Here is a 7,345-nt window from a genome sequence, read left to right as displayed (position 1 = left end):
CTCTCTTCTCTAAAATGAATAAACGTTAAAAAAAAACTTTGTCACTTAACTCATTGTCTGTACAGTTAATTCTCTTAAGGAACTGGTTGAGAAAGATTGCTTTAGAGAGCAGATTAAAATCAATAACTTTTCTATAAGATCCATATCATCAGGAGTTCTGTCACATTCTCCCAATTTTGGTTGCCTGACACAGGGCATAGCATTCAGTAAAGACTTGATGAACAGATGATTGAATGATTCAGAGCTGCTCATTCTAAGCCCTAAAAGTCTAAGCCCTAAGCCCTAAAAGTCAGGGTCTTAAAGCAAAGGAATAGCAGACAGCACCTGAAAAAACTTCATTTGTACTTTAACCTGTGCCTAAACATTTATTTGTGAAAGCTTGCTTGTATTAAACCATGACTACATTGTACTCCATTATCCCCCCCTCTTTGCAGAAGGATTTGGTTGTACACCTGAATATTATAAGCTGGAATACAATGTACCGTTTCAGACCAGGGACACTTTCCCAGGAATAGAGTAAGAGAAAAACCCAAACCCAGAGGTTTACTTTTGATATATATGTGTCCTAATTTTATTCTGGAATTTACCACACCGTGGTGGCAATATTGGTCAATGCCAAGTATTATAACATTTCTAGACCACTCACTGCTTGCATTTAACCCCAGCCAGCAACAGCTTCCAGCAAAACTTCCTGTTGTTTCATTTGTCAGATGCTGTGTGATAAGATCAAGGTGAGGAGTCAGGGTGGGCCATTCTCTGCTTCTCATAAATATGAATCTGTCTACATACAACATGCAGTGGTATGTAAAACAAACCACAACGAAACTGTCAAGATATTGTGGCAATCTTTTAACCTTCTGTATTTTGCAAAGTTTTGCCACCATATTTTGGAGTCAAAACAATAAATATTCTTTCCTTCTTCCTCTACTCATCTGTTCCAACTAGCCTGTAGATCTTGGACCTTTAAGATGACATGGGCTGAAAGAGGTAGCACACCTGGGTTCTTGATTCAATTCAATAACATCTGTAATTATAAAAATAGAACATTAAATAAAAGGAAGGTCATAAACAATGGGATCCTGGAAGGCAGCCAGGCCCTCAGTCTTGAAAAAGTTACTTACCACAGCACAACTCTAATAGCTGGACACAGATAGAGGACAAAAGGCCTAAGCTGCCAGCTGTCCTGAAGTTTCAAGTAGGGGAGGGTGTATTCATTCAGACCTTCTAGAAAGTTCTACGTCTGCAAGAAAAAAAAAAAAACCTACGTATCATTCTTTTCAAAAAGTGGAATAGACCACAGCTTAACAAATGAGTCCCAGCTGTTTAAAATTAGACTGCTAAAATAATTCCATATGCAAATATTCTCTGGGACTATAGCATTTTCATTAAATTGGGCCCTGGATGATTCATTCATTTAAAGTATGAGTCTCTCCAAATTGAAGCCTAAGATAGTTAATAAGTGGGAATAAGTATCCTGGTTGCAATATTCCTGTCTCCGTTAGTTAAATTGACCATAATACTTAAAGTTGTCTGTTTTTTTTTTTAAACAAAATGCTTGAGTCACCACCCAGAAGATGCTAATCACACTAAAACTGTGTGACTCATGGGAAACAATAGAGTGTAAACTGGAAGAATTCTACACTAGGATTCAGGAAACCTGGGTGATGATCTCTGTGTTACCACTTGTCAGTCACATGAACTTGGGCAACTCTCTTTACCTCCATTGCCCAACTATGATATGGAGATGATATGTACAATGATGAAACATCATAGATGCTTGAAGTAACTTCTAGCTCTCATATTGATAATTCCATGACTTTCCTGCTTTAAATTATATTTTTAATATATGCCTAATAACCAAACAGGCACATGTAACTGAAATGACCCATCACACTGGTAGGGGTTTTCTCCATGATGTGACTTATCCTTTTCCTATGCCTTCTTAATCCTCCTTAATGTGATGGAGTGACAAGATCTTCTCGGGTTTTTCTTTTCCTGGTCTTGAGTCTATTCTTATGGGGATGTTAGTCCCTTTTAATTATAAAACCCACCACTCCTGTTTCTTTCTTCCACATATCAGTTCACATTATGATGATTCTTATCAATTTAGAGGATAATTCAAACACATTGAACATTTTAAGTTCTGATTATTTGTCAGATAGTATATAGAATGATGTAAACATTATATGTTAAATACTAGTAATTAGATATTCAGCGCATAAAAACACCATAAAATATTTACAATGCACATTAGCCCCTCCTGAGCAGAGTGACTGAAAGCAATTTCTCCTTTAAAAACATGTCAGTGTCAAATAATTTAGGACTCCACAAGCTAGAGAGGGTCCAGAGTGACTCTGGAACAAGTCCATATATAAATCTTCTGTGGGAGGGGTTTGTCCCTGTTTGTCCTAGGAAACAAAAAACAAATCAAAACAAAACAAAACAAAAGCAAACAAAACAAAACAAAACAAAACCTCCATCAGCTAAGACCATGTTTCTTAAACAGCAATAAACAGAAATGCATATTGGTACATGCTGAAAAATAAAGGGTAATCCAAGGCAAATAAAAAGCCTGATGCATCTTTCTGGAACATCTGTCTTAAGATTGAAATAAAAGTTTATATGAGTTTCTAAAATAACAGAACACAAAACAATTTTCAAATTTCCTATATGCTGCTTGAGAATATACTCCCAAAGCTAGCTCCTCTAAAGACTAAAAATATACATTCTTACTCCTCTGCCATGTAGGGACACTTCAATGGAAACATTCGAGTGACTAGACCTAAGGAAATCTAAAAGTATCTCTTCTTTGAAATACAAAATGACCAAGGTAGTAGAAAATACACATATCCTTTTTCTTCAGTAATATATAGATAACTTACATTCTAAGTTGGTGTCTAAGTATTTATTCTGAAATCCTTAGAGGTCTTTTTGCCATCAACCTTGTCACTGCCTGCAGGTTGAGAGAGTTTCCAAAAGGAATAGAGTAAGAAAAACATCACAAGGAATTTGCCCCCTTCCTCACTATCTACCTTCTCATACAAGACATAGCTTTCTCTACAAAATATTTTGTTCACAGAATGCCACAGATGACCTGGTTTCCCTTTACTTGTCTCTTCAGTATTAATAAACCTGGGGTCACAGACTTTATGTGGTCTGTTCTTTGTTTGGAAAACAATTCTGGAACACTAGGTGTAGAGATCAGAGAGGATTCCAGAGTAGGGCCAGTTTCACTCTGGGTCAGAGACTGAGGAAAAGACTGTGGGAAAACAGCTGGCCTCCAGGGCCTTCCTGATCTTACCTCTCTTCCAAGGTTTTCTTTATCCTGCAGGAAGGAGGGGGCTGAGCCCTGTTGCCACCAGAGAAGATCAATCAGGATCCCTTGGGCAAGGACAGCCACATACCCCAGCTCGCCAAAGACAAAGGATGGATTTCAAAGTGACAGATATGGCAAGTCACCAACAAATCAATCTACATGTTTTTTTATAGGGTAAAAAAAAAGCTTAATTATTTTTTAAATTAAAAACTTACCATATGCTGGGGCATCTGAGTGGCTCACTCAGTTAAGTGTCTGACTTAGGCTCAGGTCATGATCTCTCGATTCATGAGTTCGAGCCGTGCATCAGGCTTTGTGCTGACAGCTCAGAGCCTGGAGTCTGTTTCAGATTCTGTGTTTCCCTCTCTGCCCCTCCTCTGCTCGCACTCTGTCTCTCTCTCTCAAAAATAAATAAATAAAAATCACCACATGCTTATTATACAAAATTTAGACAACATATAAAGGCACAGAGAAGAAAGTATTTAAAAAATATGTGAAACAGCTGTATAGTTTTTTGAGAATCTACCGTGTGCCTGGCATTGTGTAAAACACTGTTAGTAGTAACATAGGATGCTCTCAGGGAATTTATAACTTTGTAGAAACCTGGCATTTGAGGTAGTCACAAATAGGATAGCAAAAGACATCACTAGGTGTACATATTTAAGCACTCAAGGTGTTTTTTGGGTTAATAGAGGGTTGGCTGAATGCCAGTGAAGAGAGGGAATCTGGGCAGTATCTCTTACTCCTCTCCAGGAGGACAAAGACTTGTAGAAGACCATGCTGAGGAGAGAGCACACACCAGGTCCTCCCCCATCTACTTGGTTTTTTTTAATGACCTTGAGGAGACATTGAGGAAGCGCTGACTCTGAGTTCAAACAATAGCTCTGCCACACATAGCAATGCAAACTTTAGTCAACCCTCTTAAATTGTCTTAGCCAGTTTTTTAAAACAAGCGTAATAATCTCCACCTCGCAGCATTGCTGTAGCACATATTTAGCCATTTAACCCTCATAACAGCTCTATGAAGTATCTACGTGATTAACACCATTCTACATAGGCGGAAACCAAGATGCAGAAAATTTGTGTAACTGGCCCCAGATCACATAAGTGGTAGAGCCAGGATTTGAACTCAGGCAACCAAGCTCCAGAGAACATGCTCTATACTATAATAGAGCTCTGTATACTATATACAGCTCTATATAGTCAGTCACTATCCCCTTTTGCATCTCCTCAGAATTAAGGGAAAGCCTAATAGCTGCCATTTACATAATAGTCTGGTGAAGACAGAGGAAGTGATTTTTTTAGAACCTGGGAACTGGCAATAAAGGCCATGCTTTATAAAATCTTAAACAGTATACTAATACTACTACTACTAATAATAATGGATGACATGCTTATCATCTGAAAACCATTATAGCAAGTAATGGGAGAGGGAGGAGGTATGTGTGTGTAAATGATCTCATTTAATCCTCACAATAATCTGTCGTTTATGACTTGTTCTCCTCATTCTACAGATGTGGCAACTGTAGCCTGAGGGTTTAAGCAAACTGAAATCTCTCAGACCAGATACTCAACTTTTGAAATGAATTTGTTGAGTCAAAATAGTAGGTAAGGGGCACCTGGGTGGCTCAGTCAGTCAGGCATCTGACTCTTGATTTCAGCTCAGGTCATTATCTCACGGCTTGTGAGTTTGAGCCCCAGGTTCGGCTCTGCACTGTCGGATTGGGATTCTCTGTCTCCCTCTCTCTCTCTCTGCCCCTCCCTCACTTGTTCTCTCTCAAAAATAAATAAATATTTTAGATAATAGTATGTAGGTACTCTGAAAAAGAGAATAAATACAGAAAATAAATGAAAAATCATAGATCATCTCCCCTACAGTGTACAGGAGCAACTGAGAGCAACCCCAGGTTGCCTGGGTGCTGATCCTAAGTCAGCCACTAATGAATGAACTACATGGCAATGAACAAATCAGTCAGTGTCTGTGCTTTGGTTTCTCCATCTATCACATGAGCTGGTGGAATAGGTTACTGGTTCTTAATCTCTTGATCATAAACCACTTCCATGTATTCAGTGAACTCTCCCTCCAGACAAATGCATATGTGGACATAAGACAGAAAGCTCTGCATTCAATTCAGTAGTGACAATGTATTCTACATTGTCAGGCTTTCCCGCTGAAATGTAATATCCTTGAGGGCAAAGGACTAGTCTTGTCCATGTCTATATTCCCAGTTACTATAACACTACTTGGCACATCATAGACTCCCCCAAACTATCAACTGAATTTAACCCCAGACTAAGAAAACTTGGAATGAATTATTTTCAAGGTCTTTTTTTGTTCTGAAAGATCTAAGGGTGAATCATATGAAATTGCCAATGCTCTGCCGCTTCTGACCAATAAAAATGGCAATTTCATGTGCTTCAACCTAATACATTACAATTTTACTCACCCACCTAGTGAATATGTGTATGTGCACTCTGATACCTAGTGCTGTTTTAGTTCTAATCCTATTCATCTGTGACAGCTATTACTCACCTTGTACTTACCACATGATGAAACCCAAGCAAGCAGATAAATGTGTAGTGTTTCCTGCTTCTTTTAAACTGCTTGTGAATGCAAACAGAGCCCGTATCTGTTTTAGGTACAATTCTTGTGTACCTTAATTTCTTAGTTTCTCCTTAAATTACTTTATTTGAAATATATCAATACTTATATAACTCTAAGCGAATATACTTAATACTTATATAATTCTTAATGAGGTAGCAACTAAACAGGTTAATGGCCTTAATATAAATAAGTCAGACTTCTGGAATAATTGTTAAAACAAGAAAACAGTGTGTTCAACCAGAAGCAAATTTTTTAAAAATGCTTTCCAAGTATAAACTTTGGGTTGGCCAAAGTGTAAAATAGCGATTTCATCATATGACTTCTGTATTTGATCATAAAACATCCCGGTTAGCATTTATTCAACATTACAGGTACCTTGTAACATCTAATATCCACTATTCAAGCATTGTGTATTATGAATTTTTAAAAGCCTCTAGAAATACCCTACTGTGGAAGACTTAGTATTAATTTTTTTTTAATCCCTGAAACAAATAGAATACACTTTTAGGATGCAACTTTACTACTGTGGCCATATTTCTGAGATACGCTCTGCATATGTTGCCTAATGAAGTGTTAACTATTATATACAGTGGAAACAGTAATTTATTTGGATTTGTGGGAAAAACAAATGACAATATATGGAAGTTCTGTTGTGAGCTAAGACCACTCCTGTCTCTTCTTAACCATACAGATTTAACGAGTGGTATTTCAGTGTGACTTCTACCAGCCTCCAGCTAAACTGCCTCTTTTTTCTTCTCTAAAAGAATGTTTCCAGTAAGGTGTGTTAAGGTCAGGTCAGGTAGAATTAATTTTAAAAAAATAAACCAGAAAAACTTCCTGTGGAAAGAGTGAAAACTAAGAGAAGTCCAGTAGATGACAAAGCCTGTCAAACACAAGGGGAACAGAAATAACGTGATACAAATATTATAACGTTCGGCATGTATTTCCCTAACCATTCCTACTGTCTCCTGTATTTGTCAGGAAGTTGAAAATGGGGGAAAAATAAGTAAAAGGTGGTGTTTCTTTTTTCTGTCTTACTTTACTAGCTGCATTTTTGAAATATTTGGCTCACTCATTGCTAGTTGGAAGGGTCCAAAAAATGATAGAATTGGATGAAAGAAAATGAATATCTGAATCCTAAAGCAATTCAAATTCCTGAGTGGTGTGTGTGTGTGTGTGTGTGTGTGTGCGTGCACGCATTTGGTATAAGAGAGGGGGTACTAAAGCAAAAGCAACAGTGGAGACAAAAAATTAACAATTAAATCTATTTTTCCCCAATTGAACTAGTAATAGTGAAATTATCACCTTTAAAAAAGTACTTAATACAAAGGAAAAGGAAACCAAAGAGATTGACTCATCTAACCCAGAATTACCAAACTTTGCAATCCTTTAATCTCTATAGATGCACCCCTGTCATTCAATCT

At 37.4% G+C, this 7,345-nt stretch overlaps 1 long non-coding RNA gene across 1 annotated transcript; it reads right to left on the bottom strand.

Moving 5' to 3' along the window:
• Positions 1-390: 390 nt before the first annotated feature.
• Positions 391-3,531, bottom strand: LOC125169782 (uncharacterized). The gene is made up of 3 exons (XR_007153803.1): positions 2,883-3,531; positions 1,122-1,240; positions 391-1,024 (listed from the first exon to the last, which is right to left on the bottom strand). It is a non-coding gene; the product is annotated as an uncharacterized LOC125169782 (long non-coding RNA).
• Positions 3,532-7,345: the final 3,814 nt, after the last annotated feature.

This window comes from Prionailurus viverrinus, chromosome A1 (assembly GCF_022837055.1).
Source record: "Prionailurus viverrinus isolate Anna chromosome A1, UM_Priviv_1.0, whole genome shotgun sequence".
In the NCBI taxonomy this organism is placed as follows: domain Eukaryota; kingdom Metazoa; phylum Chordata; class Mammalia; order Carnivora; family Felidae; genus Prionailurus; species Prionailurus viverrinus.
This window is presented reverse-complemented; position numbering and strand designations above follow the sequence as displayed.